Source organism: Papio anubis, chromosome 6, assembly GCF_008728515.1.
Source record: "Papio anubis isolate 15944 chromosome 6, Panubis1.0, whole genome shotgun sequence".
Lineage (NCBI taxonomy): Eukaryota > Metazoa > Chordata > Mammalia > Primates > Cercopithecidae > Papio > Papio anubis.
Window position 1 is genome coordinate 62876938 of NC_044981.1, and position 19115 is coordinate 62896052.

At 36.5% G+C, this 19115-nt stretch overlaps 1 non-coding gene across 1 annotated transcript; it reads left to right on the top strand.

Annotated features, from left to right (window-relative positions):
- The first annotated feature begins 1084 nt into the window (after positions 1-1084).
- LOC116275496 lies at positions 1085-1188 on the top strand. The gene has a single exon (XR_004184628.1). It is a non-coding gene; the product is annotated as a U6 spliceosomal RNA (small nuclear RNA).
- Positions 1189-19115: the final 17927 nt, after the last annotated feature.

A 19115-nucleotide genomic window follows, 5' to 3' on the forward strand; every position in this document is an offset into this window, starting at 1 on the left:
TTGTTGTACTTCGTTCAGTTACGTATTATGTGAGGAATATCAACTATAAAGAGTATTATTCAGTTCTTCATAAATATGATGTTGAATGAAAACCTGGAGTTTAATTGAGCAGGGGTGGCCAATCTTTTTTTGGCAGCTCCTAGACGTGAAAAAAAGAAACATTGTCTTTGGCCACACACACACAAAACTACTAACACCTTGATAGCTGATGAACTAAAAAAGGCCCCCAAAATTATAATATTTTTAAAAAGTTTATGAATTTGTGTTAGTTCACGATCAAAGATGTCTTGGAATACACACAGTAAATATGCCATGGGTTGGATAAGCTTGTATTAAAGCATTGGAATTTTCATTCTAAAATTGTAAAAAATTTATGAAAATCTTACCTTATGGTTAAACTAATTAAGATTTGATATAGTTGTCTATAATATTTTATCAAAAATTAGGTTTGACACCAATAGTACACTAATGCAGAGGTAAAATCTGGTCTTTTTTGGACCGTAGTTGTATAAATGTGTTTTTGGCATATGTTAATAATTATAATTGTTATGTTAAATTACCGTGTGCCACAGAGGTAACAAATTTCTTTGTTAATTATACCTTTAATTGTGGCTACCCTAAGACTTTTTGTCATCCACAGACGATTATTGTTTCATGTTAATCTTCTTTAAAAGGAAGTTTTACAATCTAAAGGACTCTAACAGGTGCTCTTAAATGCACATGTCTGATAACTTTGGATGTTGCGATATTAGAAAAGAGGAAAATCTTTCAGGACTCCCATGGAGAGCTGAAATGTTTATGAATTCAAGCAAAACCATAGTTAACTGCATGGACTGAACCTATGACTAAAATAATCCTTTTATGACTCTGCCTAAAATGTTGCTAATTCTTCATTTTTTTAAAGTGAAGAAAACTTTTGAGCTTTTTACAGCTTTCAACAATTGAGTAAAGTATAATCCTATAAATAAAATTTGGAGCATATTTTTTTCTATCTGATTTCTCCAGAATTTGGAAACTATTTTTGAGTATTCTTAACTGATGGCAATATATTTATTTGCATAAATGTGACAAGAATCTGTTTTCTGTGCTCACTTTGGCAGCACACATACTAAAATTGGAAGGATACAGAGATAAACATGGTCCTTGCACAAGGATGACATGCAAATTCATGAAGCATTCCGTATTCTTTTTTAAAAATGAATGTTTTCTTTTGCAAAGGGACACAATTGGAGAAACTGGTTATTTTACCAAGGCTTTGATTGGAATGGCATGCTTTCTTTTAAGAAATAAAATTTGACTTATAGAGCCAATGAAAGCCTTTTGGGGAAACTGACATCATACCTTGTCTATACAGTCCTTGTACACAGTTCCTTACTTGAGGTAAATAAAGAATGTAATTGTTTTTTTCTTTTTCATTTTTATTTTTTTGAGACTGGGTCTGGGCAATAGAATGTAACTTTCTAACAAGCTGAGGAGCCCCATGTTATCTTGGGACCTCAGGTGGAGAAGAATTTATCCAACTCACAAAGGAATGTAATGACACAAATCAACCATGACTGGGCTTAAGGCTTTAAAAAGTCTTTTCTGAGATAGAACAAAGTTCCTTTAAAGCCAATATAAAAAGGGTCTTATGTGGCAAATAATTATTCATGCTGTACTTTATGCAAATAATCAAATCCACATACATATGATGAGAGAGAGAGAGAGAGAGAGAGAGAGAGAGAGAGAGAGTGAGACAGAGCATGCAAGCAAGCTAATACTTACATGCAACCCATATGGGTCACTTTAACTTTTGACTTTGAGTCTCAACCTCGTTGTATTGCTTTACCATTCAGAGTCCTCCGGTTGTTGACCAAAGTTTTCAGGTGTAATAAGTCATAAAGATAAGGTACTCTGAGTTTTTCCCCACTTGGCAAGATGTATCATAGTAACATGAATATATATACCTGATGTTAGTTTAACATTTAATCAAATTAGTGTGTAAAAGAGCCTGTTTGTATTATAAAAGAGTATTAACATTTAGTAATTATAAACAATGAAAATGAATCTAAGAAGGCAACTTATGCCCAAATTATATATATGATACATATGCTATATTATGTACATTATATATGCACAATAAGGTGGATATGTACAGTATAGCGAGTATATAATAAATCATTAAATATATAATTGAATATTGTTAAATTTAATACATAATATATTGAATATATAATACATTATTAAATATATTATTAAAATACATCACTTTTCTCTTTATCTGCTTTACTTTTCATCTTTTTATATCATTCATTTAAAAATCCCTAAAATCTTTAAAGTTTCTTCTTTTTAGTTATTATGGGTACATAATACATGTATATATTTATGAGTTATATTTAATGTTCTGATACAGGCACACAATTTGTAATGATCAAATAAAGGTAACTGGGATATCCCTCACCTTGAACATTTTTGTGTGTGTGTTAGGAATATTCAAATTCCACTTTTTAAGTTATTTTTAAATATACAAGAAATTATTGCTTCCTATAGTCACTCTATTTTGCTATAAAATACCAGATCTTATTTAATTTATCTAGGTATATTTCTGCTTTCAGTTAGTATCACCATTTCTCCCCACTTCCTCTCCTCCATTCCCAGCCTCTAGTAAGAATCATTTTGCTCTCCATCTCTATTAGTTCTATTTTTGTTATTTTTAGCTCCCACATATCAGTGAGAACATGTAAAATGAGCGTTTCGGTGCCTGGCTCATTTTACTTAACATTATGTCCTCTAGTTCCATTTATGTTGTTGCAAACGACAAGATATTATGTCTTTTTATGGCTAAATAATATTTCATTGTGTATATGCACCACATGTTGTATTGATTTATCTGCTGATAAACACTTAGGTTGATTCTAAATCTTGCCTATGTGAATAATGCTGCAATATACATGGGAGTTAAGATATAGCTTTGATATACTGGTTTTCTTGCTTTTGGATATATTAACTAGTAGTGGAATTGCTAGATTACATGGCAGTTCTATTTTTAGTTTTTTGAGGAACCTCCATACTACATTCCATAGTAGTTGTACTTACTTACATTCCCACCAACAATGTGTGAAGTTTTACATGTCTTCACAACCCCACTAACATTTATTAGTGCCTGTCTTTGGGGAAAAGCAGTTTTAATTGGCATGAGATGAATATCATTATAATTTTTATTTTCATTTATCTGATGACTAATGATGTTGAGCATATTTTCTTATGCCTGTTGGCTATTTGTATTTCTTCTTTTGAGAAATGTCTATCGGATCTTTTACACATTTTAAAATAATATTATTTGATTTTTTTCTATCGAGTTTTTGGTCTACTTATATATTATTTATTAATTCCTTGACAGATGGATAGTTTGCAAATATTTACTCCCATTCTATGCATTGTCTCTTCATTTTATCTATTGCTTCCTTTGCTGCACAGAAGCTTTTTACCTTTCTGTGATCTCATTTGTCCGTTTTTGCTTTAGTTGCCTGTGCTTCTGAGGTATTTCTTAAGAAATATTGGCCCAGACAAATGCTGTGGAGAACTTCCCCAAAGTTTTCTTCCAGTAGTTTCATAATTTCAGGTGTTTCATTTAAGACTTTATTTTGATTTGAATTTTTTTTTTTAGTTTTCTGTCTCATTTTGTGGCTTAATATATGGTCTATCTTTGAGAATAATCCACTTACTGAGGAAAAGAATGTGTATACCACAGCTGTTAGATAAAATGTTCTGTAAATATCTATTAGGTGCATTTGGTTTATAGTGCAGAATATGTCCAATGTTCCTTTGTTGATTTTCTGCCTGGATGGTTTGTCCAATGCTGAAAATAGAATGTTGGGGTATCCAGCTATTATTGTAGAGGACCTATCTATCGCTTTACCTCTAGTAATATTTGCTTTATAAATACATTGGTGCTCCAGTGTTGGGTGCATAAATAAAAAACCTCCCGATGAATTGACCCCTTTATCATTTAATAATGTCCTTCCTTGTATTTTTTATAGTTTTATCTTTAAATTTATTTTTATCTGATTTGATAATAGCTACTCCTGATCTCCTTTGGTCTCCATTTGCATAAAATATCTTTTCCCATACCTTTGTTTTTAGCCTACATGTGTCTTTATAGGTGAAGTGAGTTTCTTATAGGCAGCAGATAATTTATTATATTTTATATTTTAAAACCTATTCTGCCACCCTATGCCTTTTGATTGGGAAGTTTAGTCCCTTTACATTCAATGTTATTATTAATTTGCAAGGAATTACTACTGCCAGTTTATTGTTTTCTGGTTGTTTCATGATCCTCTCTTCCTTTTTCCTACCTGTCTTTTTTTCTAAAAGTAATTTTCTCTAGTAGTATATTTTAATTTAAGGTAAAACTAATACAAACTGTACACTTTAAGTTCATTCCCCGATTTTTAATTTTTTTGTTGTATCTGTTTATATTTTATACTATCTATCTCTTAAAAAGCTGTAGTTATTATATTGACAGGTTTGTCCTTATTCTTCCTTCTCAAGATATGAGTGGTCTACACAGCACAATTACAGTGTTAGAATATTCTGTATTTTTCTGTTTATTTACTGTTACCAGTGACTTTTGTACCTTTATATGATTTCTTATTGCTCATTAATGACCTTTTTTCTGATCAAAGAACTCCCTTAAACATTTCTTGTAGGACAGGTCAGGTGTTGACCAAAATATCTCAGCTTTTCTTTGTCTTGGAAAGTTTTTATTTCTCCTTCAAGTGATAAGGATTTTTTTTGTTCTGGATATAAAAATCATAGGAAAAAAAAAAAAGTTGTCCTTTGTTTCCTTCAGCACTCTGAATACATCATGCCACTCTCTTCTGGCTAGTCAGGTTTCCACTAAGAAGTCCACTAACAGAAATATTGGAGCTTATTAAAAAGCTTTTAAGATCCTTTATTTAACCTTTACCATTGGGATTTTCATTATTAACTGTCTTGAGGTAGTTGTATTTGACTTAAATCTGTGTTGTGTTCTATTATATTGTTGTACTTAGATATTGGTATCTTTCTCTAGTTTTTCAAAGTTGTTATATTTTCTTTGAAAAAACTTTTTATGCTGTTCTCTCTCTCAACTTCCTCTTTCAAATCAATAACTGTTAGATGTGTACTTTTGGGGCTATTTTGTAAATCTTGTAGGCATGCTTTTTTAAATTATATTTTAAGTTATGGGGTACCTGTGCAGAACGTGCAGATTTGTTACACAGGTATGCACGTGCCATGGTGGTTTGCTGCACCAATCAACTAGTCATCTGCATTAGGTATTTCTCCTAATGTTATCCCTCCCCTACCCCCCAACCCCCTGAAAGGCCCTAGTGTGTGATGTTCCCCTCCTTTTGTCCATGTGTTCTCACTGTTCAACTCCTACTTATGAGGGAGAACATGCGGTGTTTGGCTTTTTGTTCTTGAGGTAGTTTGCTGAGAATGCTGGTTTCCAGCTTCATCCATGTCCCTGCAAAGGACATGAATTCATCCTTTTTATGGCTGTTTAGTATTCCATGGTGTATATGTGCCACATTTTTCTCCAGTCTATCATTGATGAGCATTTGGGTTGGTTCCAAATCTTTTCAATTATAAACAGTGCCACAACAAATGTAAGTGTGCATGTGTCTTTATAGTAGAATGATTTATAATCATTTGGCATAAACCCAGTAATCAGATTGCTGGGTCAAATGGTATTTCTAGTTCTAGATCCTAAAGGAAACACCACACTGTCTTCTACAATAGTTAAATTAATTTATGCTCCCACCAACAGTGTAAAAGTATTCTATTTCTCCACATCTTCTCCAGCATCTGTTGATTTCTGACTTTTTAATGATTGCCATTCTAACTAGCATGAGATGGTATCTCATTGCGGTTTGATGTGTATTTCCTTAATGATCAGTGATCATGAGTTTTTTTCATATTTTTCTCAACTGCATAAATGTCTTCTTTTGAGACATGTCTGTTCATATCTTTCTCCCACTTTTTGATGGGGTTGTTTTTTCTTGTAAATTTGTTTAAGCTCTTTGTAGATTCTGAATATTAAACCTTTGTCAGATGGATAGATTGCAAAAATTTTTCCCCATTCTGTGGGTTGCCTGCTCACTCTGATGATAGTTTCTTTGGCTGTGGAAAAGCTCTTCAGCTTAATTAGTTCCCATTTGTCTATTTTGGCTTCTGTTGCCATTGCTTTTGGTATTTTAGTCATGATGTCTTTGCCCATGCCTATGTCCTGAATCATATTGCCTAGGTTTTCTTCTAGGGTTTTTATGGTCCTAAGTCATACGTTTAAGTCTTTATTCCATCTTGTGCTAATTTTTGTATAAGGTATATGGAAGGGATCCAGGTTCAGCTTTCTGGATATGGCTAGCCAGTTTTCCCAACACCATTTATTAAATAGGGAATCCTTTCACCATTGCTTGTTTTTGTCAGGTTTGTCAAAAATCAGACGGTTTTGTGTGGTGTTATTTATGAGCCCTCTATTTTGTTCCATTGGTCTATGTATCTGTTTTGGTACCAGTATCATGCTGTTTTGGTTACTGTAGCCGTGTAGTATGGTTTGAAGTCAGGTAGCATGATGACTTCAGCTTTGTTCTTTTTGCTTAGGATTGTCTTGGCTATGTGGGATTTTTTTTTTTTTTTTTTTTTTTTTTTTTTTGGTTCCATATAAAATTTAAAGTAGATTTTTCCAATCCTTTAAGGAAAGTCAATGGTAGCTTGATGGAGATAGCATTAAATCTATACATCATTTTGGGCAGTATGGCCATTTTCACGATATTGATTCTTCCTATCCATGAGCATGGACTGTTTTTCCATTTGTCTGTGTCCTCTCTCTTTTCCTTGAGCAGTGGTTTGTAGTTCTCCTTGAAAAGATCCTTCAAATACCTTGTAAATTATATTCGTAGGTATTTTATTCTCTTTGTAGCAATTGTGAATGAGAGTTCACTCATGATTTGGCTCTCTGTCATTTGTGTATAGGAATGCTTGTGATTTTTGCACATTGATTTTGTATCCTGAGACTTTGCTGGAGTTGCCTATCAGTTTAAGAAGATTTTGATCAGAGACGATATAGTTTTCTAAATATACAATCATGTCATCTGCAAACAGAGACAATTTGACTTCCTCTATTCCTAATTTATTTCTTTCTCTTTTCTGATTGTCCTAGTCAGAAGTTCCAATACTATTTTAAATAGGAGTGATGAGAGAGGGCATCCTAGTCTTGTGTTGGTTTTCAAGGGGAATGCTTCCAGATTTTGCACATTCAATATGATATTGGCTGTGGATTTGTTACAAATAGCTCTTATTATTTTGAGATACATTCAATCAATGCCTAGTTTTTTGAGAGTTTTTAGTATGAAGGGCTGTTGAATTTTATTGTAGGCCTTCTCTGCAGCTATTGAGATAACCTTTATTTATTTATTTATTTATTTATTTATTTATTGTCTTTGGTTCTCTTTATGTGATGGATTAGGTTTATTGATTCCTGTATGTTGCACCAGCCTTGCATCCCGGGGTGAAACCAACTTGATTGTGATGGATAAGCTTTCTGATGTGCTGTTGGATTCGGTCTGTCAGTATTTTATTGAAGATCTTTGCATCAATGTTCATCAGTGATATTGGCCTGAAATTTTCATTTTTTTGTTGTTTTTCTGCCAGATTTTGGTATTAGGATGGTGTTGGCCTCATAAAATGAGTTAGGGAGGAGCCCCTCTTTTTCTACTGTTTGGAATAGTTTCAGAAGGAATGGTACCAGCCTCTCTTTGTACCTTTGGTAGAATTCGGCTGTGATTCTGTCTGGTTCTGGAATTTTTTTTTTTTTTTTTGGTTGGTTGGCTGTTAATTGCAGCCTCAATTTCAGAACTTGTTATTGGTCTTGAAGGGGTGGCCTGCCCCTCCACACCTCTCATGTCTCTTCACCGTGCCAGACTAGAGTCAAGCTCAACAGGGTCTTCTTTCCCCGCTGATTCCGCCAAGCCCGTTCCCTTGGCTGTGGTTTCGCTGGATAGTAGGTAGGGACAGTGGGAATCTCGTTCATCCATTCATGCGCGTCACTAATTAGATGACGAGGCATTTGGCTACCTTAAGAGAGTCATAGTTACTCCCGCCGTTTACCCGCGCTTCATTGAATTTCTTCACTTTGACATTCAGAGCACTGGGCAGAAATCACATCGCGTCAACACCCGCCGCGGGCCTTCGCGATGCTTTGTTTTAATTAAACAGTCGGATTCCCCTGGTCCGCACCAGTTCTAAGTCGGCTGCTAGGCGCCGGCCGAGGCGAGGCGCCGCGCGGAACCGCGGCCCCGGATGAAGGGGTGGCCTGCCCCTCCACACCTGTGGGTGTTTCTCGTTAGGTGGAACGAGAGACTTGAGAAAAGAAATAAGACACAGAGACAAAGTATAGAGAAAGAAAAGCGGGGGCCCAGGGGACCAGCGCTCAGCTTACAGAGGACCCACGCCGGCACCAGTCTCTGAGTTCCCTTAGTATTTACTGATAATTATCTTTACCATCTTAAGGATAAGGGAGTGGCAGGACAATAGGATCATTGTAGGGAGGAAATCGGCAGTAAGACATAAGAACAAAAACCTCTGTGACATGAATAAGTTTAAAGGAAAATGCTGTGCCTTGAGATGCATATGCAAACATCTCCATAAACCTTTTAGCATTACTTCAGCCTATCACATGGGGAGGAACCTTGGACAACACCTAGCTTTCCTAGGCAGAGGTCCCTGCGACCTTTGGCCGTGTACGTGTCCCTGGGTAGTTGAAATTAAGAGAATGGTGATGACTTTTAACCAGCAAGCTGCCTTCAGGCACTTGTTTAACAAAGACACATCCTGCACAGCCCAAAATCCATTAAACCTTGAGTCACCGCAGCACATGTCTCTTGCAAGGACAAGCTTGGGGGTAGGGTCACAGATTAACAGCATCTCAAATACAGGACAAAATGGAGTCTCTTATGTCTACTTCTTTCTATATAGACACAGTAACAGGCTGATCTCTCTTTCTTTTCCCCACAGGTCTATTCAGGGATTCGACTTCTTCATAGTCTTAGGATGGTGTATGTGTTCAGGAACTTATCCATTTTTTTCTAGAATTTCTAATTTATTTACAAAGTGGAGTTTATAGTATTCTCTGATGGTAGTTTATATTTCTATGGGATTGGTGGTGATATCCCCTTTAACATTTTTTATTGTATCTATTTAATTCTCTCTTTTCTTCTTTATTAGTCTGGCTAGCAGTCTATCTATTTTGTTGATATGTTCAAAATATCAGCTCCTGGATTCATTGATTTTTTTGAAGGGTTTTTACGTTGCTATCTCCTTCAATTCTGCTCTGATCTTAGGTATTTCTTGCCTTCTGTTAGCTTCTGAATTTGTTTGCTCTTGCATCTCTAGTTCTTTTCATTGTGATGCTAGGGTGTCAATTTTAGATCTTAATTGCTTTCTCTTGTTGTTATTTAGTGCTTTAAATTTCCCTCTACACACTGCTTAAAATGTGTCCTAGAGATTCTGGTATGTTCTGCTTTTGTTCTCATTGGTTTCAAAGACTATCTTTATTTCTGCCTTCATTTCATCATTTACCCAGTAGACATTCAGGAGCAGGTTGTTCAGTTTCCATGTAGTTGTGTGGTTTGAGTGAGTTTCTTAATCTTGAGTTCTAATTTGATTGTACTGTGGTCTGAGAGACTGTTATGATTTCTGTTCTTTTGCATTTGCTGAGGGGTGTTTTACTTCCAATTATTTGGTCAATTTTAGACTAAGTACTGTGTGGTGCTGAGAAGCATGTACATTCTGTTGATTTTGGCTAGGGAGATCTGTAGATGTCTATTAGGTTTGCTTGGTCCAGAACTGAGTTCAAGTCCTGGATATCTTTGTTCATTTTCTGTCTCATTGATCTGTCTAATATTGACAGTAGGGTGTTAAAGTCTCCCACTATTATTGTGCAGGAGTCTGAGTCTTTTTGTATGTTTCTAAGAACTTGCTTTATTAATCTGGATGCTCCCCTATTGGGTACATATATATTTAGGATACTTATCTCTTCTTGTTTTGCTGATTCTTTTACTATTATGTAACGCCCTTCTTTGTCTCTTTTGATCTTTGTTGGTTTAAAGTGTGTTTTATCACAGATTATGATTGCAACCCATGCTTTTTTTTTTCTTTCCATTTGCTTAATAAATATTCTTCCATCCCTTTATTTTGAGCTGATGGGTGTCTTTGCACATGGGATGGGTCTCCTGAATACAGCACACCAATGGGTCTTGACTATCCAATTTGCCAGTCTGTGTCTTTTAATTGGGGCATTTAGCCAATTTACATTTAAGGTTAATATTGTTATGTGTGAATTTGATCCCACCATTTGGTGCTAGCTGGTTATTTTTCATGTGAGTTGATGCAGTTTCTTCATGTTGTCGATGGTCTTTACAATTTGGTATGTTTTTTCAGGGGCTGGTACTGGTTGTTCTTTTCCATGTTTAGTGCTTTCTTCAGGAGCTCTTGTAAGGTAGGCTTGGTAGTAACAAAATGTCTTAGCATTTGCTCGTCTGTAAAGGATTTTATTCTTCTTCACTTATGAAGCTTAGTTTGGCTGGATATGAAATTATGGGTTTAAAATTCTTTTCTTTAAGAATGTTGAATATTGGCACCCACTCTCTTCTGGTTTGTAGGGTTTCTGCAGAGAGATCTGCTGTTAGTCTGATGGGCTTCCCTTTGTGGGTAACCTGAGATTTCTCTCTGACTGCCCTTAACATTTTTTTCTTCATTTTAACCTTCGTGAATCTGATGATTATGTGTTTTGGGGTTGCTTTTCTCTATGAGTAACTTTGTGATGTTTTCTGTATTTCCTGAATTTGAATGTTGGCCTGTCCTGCTAGGTTGGGTAAGTTTTCCTGGATATATCCTGAAGAGTGTTTTCCAACTTGGTTCTATTCTCCCCATCACTTTCAGGTACACCAATCAAATGTAGATTTGGTCTTTTCACATAATCCCATATTTTTTGGAGGCTTTGTTCGTTTCTTTTCACTCTTTTCTCTCTAATCTTGTCTTCTCACTTTATTTCATTGAGTTGAACTTCATCCCCTGATATTCTTTCTTACATTTGATTGATTCAGCTGTTGATACTTGTGTATGCTTCACAAAGCTCTTGTGCTGTGTTTTTCAGCTCCATCAGGTCATTTATGTTCTCCTTTAAACTGGTTATCTAGTTAGACATTTGTCTAACCTTTTTTCAAGGTTCTTAGCTTCTTTGTATTGGGTTAGAACATGCTCCTTTAGCTCAGAGGAGTTTGTTATTACCCACCTCTGAAGCCTACTTCTGTCAGTTCATCAAACTCATTCTTCATCCATTTTTATTCCCTTTCTGTTGATAAGTTGTGATCCTTTGGAAGAGAAGAGGCATTCTAGTTTTTGGAATTTTCAGCCTTTTGCACTTATTTCTCCCCATCTTTATGGATTTATCTACCTTTGGTCTTTGATGTCAGTGACATTTGGATGGGGTCTCTGAATGGATGTCCTTTTGTTGATATTTATACTTTTTTTTTTTTTTTTTTCTGTTTGTTAGTTTTCCTTCTAACAGTCAGGCCCCTCTGCTGCAGGTCTGCTGGATTTTGCTGAAGGTCCACCCCAGACCCTGCTTGCCTGGGTATCACCAGTGGAGGATGCAAAACAGCGACGATTCCTGCCTGTTCCTTCCTTTGGAAGCTTTGTCTCAGAGGGGCACTGGCCAGATGCCAGCCAGGGCTCTCTTGTATGAGGAGTCTGTCAGTCCCTACTGGGAGGTGTCTCCCAGTCAGGATACACAGGAGTCAGAGACTCACTTGAGGAGGCAGTCTGTTTCTTCAGAGTTTAAATGCTATTCTGGGAGTTTTGCTGCTCTCCTCAGAGCTGCCAGACAGGGATGTTTGAGTCTGCTGATGCTGTGCCTACAACTGCCTCTTCCCCCACGTGCTCTGTCCCAGTAAGTTGGAGGTTTTATCTATAAGTCTCTGACTGGGGCTACTGCCTTTTTTTAAAGATGCCCTGCCCAGAGAGGTGAAGGCAGGCTGACTGCAGTGGCCTTGCTGAGTTGCTTTGGGCTTTTCAAAGTTTGAACTTCTCACTGGCTTTGTTTATTCTGTGAGGATAAAACTGCCTACTCAAGTCTCAGCAATGGTGAATGTCCCTCCCCACACTGAACTTGTGTGTCCCTGGTCGAGCTCAGACGGTTGTGCTAGCAGCAATATTTTCAAGCCAGTGGATCTTAGCTTGCTGGCTCTGTGGTGGGGGGACCTGCTGAGTCAGATCACTTGGCTCCCTGGCTTCAGCCCCCTTTCCAGGGTAGTGAACGGTTTTGTCTCGATGGTGTTCCACCAGTGGGGTATGAAAAAAACAAAAAAACAAAAAAAACTCCTGAGGCTAGCTCAGTGTCTGCCCAAATGGTTGACCAGTTTTGTGTTGGAAACTCAGGGCCATGGTGGTGTAGGCGCCAGAGTGATTCTCTTGGTCAGCAAGTTGCGAAGACCATGGGAAAAGCAGAGTATGTGGGCCAGAGTGCACTGTACAATCCCTAATAGATTCCTTTGGCTAGGAGAGGGAGTTCGCCGACTCATTGCACTTCTTGAGCGGGGCAATGCCCCATCCTGCTTTGGCTGCCCTCCTTTGGCTGCACCCACTGTCTAACGAGTTCCAATGAGATGAACTGGGTCCTCATTTGGAAATGCAGAAATCACCCGCTTTCTGCATTGATCTCACTGAGAGCTATAGACCGGAGCTGTTCCTATTCAGCCATCTTGCAGGCAAAAATGCATGCTTTTTTAAATTCTATTTTTTGTTTGTTTTCTCTCCTGATTGTGTATTTATATAGTATATCTTCAAATTAGCTCATTATTTCTTCTGCTTGATCAATTCTGCTGTTGAGAAACTCTAAGAAGTTTTCAGTCTATTAACTAAAATGTTCAATTCTAGCATTTCTACTTGCATTTTCATTATTTTAATCACTTTGTTACAGTTCTCTGACAAGATTCTGAAGTCTTTCTTTGTGTTGTTTTAAGTTCATCTGGCTTCCTCAAAATAGCGATTTTGAATTCTCTGTCTGAAAGGTTGCATATCTCTGTCACTCTGAGATTAGTGACTTTTTTATCTAGTTATTGTGGTGAGATCATGTTTCCTGGATGTTACTGATGCTTGTGGATGTTCACTGATATTTAGGATTCAAGAATTGGGCATTTATTCTAATCTTCTCAATCTAGATTTGTTTCTATCCATCCTTCTTGAGAAGGCTTTCCAGACATTCAAAGCAAATTAAGTGTTGTAATCTAAGTCTCTGATTAATGCAGTTTTATCTGCACTAGGGAATGTCCCAAACTCAGGAATTTTAAAAACTTTGCAGATTCCTGCTGCCTTGATGGGCTTGGGTACGATTCGGGAGAATTTCCTGGATTCACAGGAAGACTTTCATTCTTTTTCTTCACTTTTCCTCAAGTAGAAGGCACCACCCTCTCCTTGCTGGAATACCTGGAGTTGGGGGAGGTGTGATGCAAGCACTCTCACGACCATCACAGCTAGAACAACACTGAGTGACACTTGAATCCTGCATAGTACTGGATTGTCCCAAGGCCCATGGTGACCACTTCCTAGCTACCATTGATGTTTATTTAAGGCAAAAGAAATCTTTAGTCAGCATGAGGTGAATATTACCAGGACTGAGTTCTTCCCTGTGTGACAGCAAGTTCCTTTGTGGGTCCACAGCAGATCCAAAAATGCAGTCCAGCTGGGCGCGATGGCTCATGCCTGTAATCCCAGTAATTTGGGAGGCCGAGGCAGGTGGATCACTTGAGGTCAGGAGTTTGATACCAGCCTGACCAACATGGAGAAACCCCATCTTTACTAAAAATACAAAAAATTAGCCAGGCATGGTGGCGCATGACCATAATACCAGCTACTCTGGAGAATGAGGCAGGAGAATTGCTTGAACCTGGGAGGCGGAGGTTGGCGGTAAGCCGAGAACACTCCATTGCACTCCAGACTGGGCAACAAAAGCGAAACTCCATCTCTGTCTCACACATACACACACACACACACACACACACACACACACACAAGCAGTTCAGTAGCTGGGGCCTAACAATAGGGCCTTCAGAAAAATGCTTTGTGGTTTATTTTACTGTAACCAAGCTGGTATTCAAGCAGGGACTCTTGCAAGGCAGAGTACTCTCTCTTCTTCCTTTTGCAGTGGCATGGAATCTCTTCCCAAGCTGCACTGACTGAAGTTTGGGGAGGGGTGATGCAAGCACTGCCTTGGACACCACACATAGTGTGTCACTAGGTCACATGCCCCGCCAAGTCCACTGACTCTGAGTCTAGCCAAGCCCCAGGGCTTGCCCAAAGACTGCAGCCTTGTGGTCTAATTTCCTTCTAAATTTATTCAGGACTCTAAACCACTTTGGTCAGATAGTGGAATTAGGCAGAGTTCAGGTTTATGCTGCTAGGGCAGAGGAATCTTCTCTAGCTGAGAGTAGTCTAAATGCTGCCTCCATGGGTGCCGGAATTCTGTTGTGTGTTTTCTTCTTCTGTGACAGAGCAGCATTAATTTCCAATACAAGTCCCACAATCACTTTGCTCTCCCTCCCATAAGCACACAGAATCTCTCTGTCCACTGCCAAGGTATTGGAAGGGGTTGTGCAGATATCAAGACTGTCTTTTCTACCCTCTTCGGTGCCTCTTTCCTTGATATAATGTTAAAACTGTCTTCTGTGACTGCTTACCTAATTTTTGGTTCTGGAAGTGCTTTCTAGCATGGATAGATGTTCAACTTTATGTTCCTGGGGTCGGGGGAGAGATTGTTGGAGGGTTCCATTTGGTCATCTTGCTCTGCCTGCTTTCTACCTTTAAACCTTTCAATAATCCTAAAAAACCTTGAATCAATATTTTTTTCATTAGATAATAACAAAAAGAATTATCAGTATAAAGGTTTACATATCTACATTAGCTTTTCCCCTCAAATCCTACATGCTCCAGTAAGTTTAGGAAATAAAATCTTAGTGCTCTGTTCAATGATTTAAAAATTCAACTTTAGTGTGTCTCTGTTTTGGGGTTGCTTCATCTCCCTGCTAAACTTAATGAGACTTGATGCTTACAGTAGCTTTATTGTAACCACATGGCTTATACAGCATGAATAAATTATATGATTGTAAACATAAGTTGAAATAGTTTTTTAAAATATGCAGATATATTTGATTATCATTACCTCTAGCTCTACTCATGTTGATATAAATCTTAACATATAGAATTCCTTCCATAGTCAATTCCAAATTCTAAGACATCTCTTTTTAACATGCTGAAAAATATTGCTGAAGAGTTCATTTAGAAAAAGTAATAAAGCATATGATTAAAGGCAACATTTTCTCTCTGAAAAATTCCCAGGGGAAGCAAGGCAACCTGTAAAGTTGAGTATGAACATCGAGGAATAATTTTGTTTTTCTAAAATAATATAAAGATAAAATATATTTTTGTAGTAAACTTTTATGTTAGATTTCATGATGAAACGTTTATAAATGAAGGAAATATGGTATTAAGCCATTAAATTTTCTTATGTGAGACAAATACTTATAAAAATACCATCAAAAACTCATATTTTGCTTCCTGTATTTTACTAAAAGAATAAATAAAATCTTATTTATGTCATTTCTGTATTTGTCATTAAATTATTTGAGAAAATATAATATAGCTTAAATTATCCAATAATGTATGGGTATATTCCAGTATTTCTTTTATAACATCCATTGACCAATATTTATTTTACTGAAACAGGTCATGTAGGAATATAGTACACTGTACTCTATTCAACTGAATAGAATATCCAATAAAATATTTAATAAAACATTGAATTTATTATATTTCTATTGAAGTAAGGAATGTAGGAATATAGTACACTATATAGTACATTAGATTCCTATACTATAAATACACTATATTCCCTTTTATCTATTTTTTAATTAAATACTACATTAGATTGAAACTTTCTAATTTTAGAGGCACTTTTTATGTTTCCAAAAACTTAAGGAGAAATTTTTCTAAAAGTCTCTATTTGAGTCCATACTAGCCTCCTGCCACATAAAATTGAAAAAAGAAATTCTCTGTTTCTTGGTTGGACTCACGACACACATTTTCATTATTCATGGATTACCTGCCTTTTATCTTGTTAGGGAATACGTTTTTGAGTGTGGTCTTCAAGATACTGTACTTGCGATGAAGGTTTTATAAGTATACTTGCTCTGAGTTAGTCTTACATGAATAATTTTCCAGATTCTTGATTTCACATGTACCCTTTTTTAAAACGGATCTTTCTGAGAACATATCTGTGATGGAGAAATATCTCTTCTCACCTTTCACAATCACTGTTTTCTATTTGATAAAAAAGAAAGTTTTAACCCTGACTTAACCCTACATTTAGTATGTGGAATGGCCTCTTGGGACTAAAACTTCCAGATAAGCCAATTAAAACATAATTAAAAATAGTGTACAGCATACAGGTGTTGATTCCATGAAATATGGATCTTTGTAGTCAAATGGTTTCCAAAATTTTGCTTTTTTTTTTTTTTTTTTTGAGACGGAGTCTTGCTCTGTCGCCCAGGCTGGAGTGCAGTGGCGCAATCTCGGCTCACTGCAAGCTCCGCCTCCCGGGTTCACGCCATTCTCCTGCCTCAGCCTCCCAAGTAGCTGGGACTACAGGCGCCCGCCACTGCGCCTGGCTAATTTTTTCTATTTTTAGTAGAGACGGGGTTTCACCATGGTCTCGATCTCCTGACCTTGTGATCCGCCCGCCTCGGCCTCCCAAAGTGCTGCGATTACAGGCGTGAGCCACCGCGCCCGGCCAAATTTTGCTTTTAAAATAAATGATTGAAAGCCCCATTTTAGGCCAGGCACGGTGGCTCACGCCTGTAATCCCAGCACTTTGGGAGGCTGAAGGAGTGGAATGACTTGAGGTCAGTCAGGAGTTTGAGACCACCCTGGACAATATGGCGAAATCCCGTCTCACCTAAAAATACAAAAAATGGAGGTGAGCGTCTGTAATCCCAGCTACTAGAGAGGCTGAGGCACGAGAATCGCTGGAACGTGGGAGGCGGAGATTGCAGTGAGCTGAGATTGCGCCACTGCACTTCCGTCTGGGCAATAAGAGCAAGGCTTCGTCAAAAAAAAAAAAAAAAAAAAAAAAAAAGAAAAGAAAAAAGAAAAAAAAGAAATCAGACATTCAATACTATAATTACCTTACTAAATGACTGAGGTGTTTCTTTTTGTTTTCTTTTTTGTTGTTGCTGTTTTGTTTTTTGGAACCTCTGATTTCAAACTAGATCAATACCCAAGTATGCATTTCTGATCATTACGTTACTATAAATACCTAACTCCTAGACTGTTGATTAATTCTTCATTAAAGCTTTGCCAAATATCATACTTGATGTTTCTAAAATATTTTGTAGTAAATTATAGATATCATTGGAAATGTTTTTTTTTAAATTTTATAAAATAAATGTATCCCCATTACATATCAGTAACTAATTTAGTCAAATTCTTGACATATATCACAGGGTATTAGCCGTTAAATTAGATTTTTAAAATTCCCAAAGATGTTTCCTTTTTTCCTCATAAAAAATTGGAACCTATCCAAATATTAAAAATTAGATTTACATAATCTATTACATTTCTACTTGATTGACTTTCATGCATATACAATATTCAATAATATTTGAAAAATGCTGTATTATAAAACAAAAATGCTTTAAATATTAATAAAGAAGCCGATATTTTAAAATATAAATGAATTTTGGTAATTTTTTCTGGAAGCATTTTTTTTTTTTTTGGCAAACATTGATATCTGATATCTAATAGAATATTTTTTCTAAACATGTATATCTATTATTTCTCTTTCATATTTGAAATTTCCAAATAATCTTTATAACTTGACTTATATTTATCTAGTCTTTTTGTTTAATTTTGTCGGTTTATATAGTCCTTTTTTTTTTTTTCTTTGAGACGGAGTCTTGCTCTGTAGCCCAGCTGGAGTGCAGTGGTGGATCTCGGCTCACTACAACCTCCGCCTTCCAGGTTCTGGTGATTCTCCTGCCTCAGTCTCCCAAGTAGCTGGGACTACAGGCGCATGCCACCATGCCCGACTAATTTTTTGGTATTTTTAGGAGAGACGGGGTTTTACCATATTGGCCAGGCTGGTCTCAAACCCCTAACCTCACGATTTGCCCGCCTCGGCCTCTCAGAGTGCTGGGATTACAGGCATGAGCCACCGCACCTGGCTGGTTTAGATAGTCTTGATCATATTTAACAATTACTTCCTTTTATTATTTTATTTTTAGTAAATGACTAGTTAATATTATCAGAATTTTTTTTCGTATTTGTTGATATTAACACATGTTTTTATCTTCTTTATTTTTTTGAAATAATGAATTAGGATAATAACTTCTCTCATGATGAATGCTCCTGAATTTGAGGTCTGTGTCTTACTTGGTCTTTGGAAATAATTCTTCTGATATACTGCCAAATGACAAACTCCATTTGTTGTACTTTACAGTTCTTGACCTACATCAATCATCGATTTGTTTTCACACCATCTTTATCATTTTTAGTATTAATAGTATGCTAGTAAGATAGAATTTATGACAGACCTTTTTTTTTTTTCCATTTTATCTGATCTATAATATTTTAAATAGCACTCAGAATTATGAACTTGACAAGCAATTTAAGTGCAAAGCCACTGAAAAGTTCTCATAGGAGAAGAGACTTATCTTTGTAGATCATTGAACAAATAGTTATTTTTAATTTTTAATTGCTGTTTTCTCTAATTCATTGGGATTTTCTTGGGGAGCAGAAAGTGTTCTCTTTTGTGTACTTAGTGCCAGTAGATCACGGAACTTAATACCTTCTAAGAAGTTTGACTGTCATTCTAAGACTGGAATTCAAGATATGGGTCAAGCTTATGTGTGCTGTTTGTCAATGGACATTTCCTAAGCCATTTACAACATGCTGACTGAATCTGAGGGAGTTTACATAAATATTCAAGCCCCTTTAAAAAAAAAAAAAAAAAAAAACTCAGTAGAAGACATCTTGGAAAATTC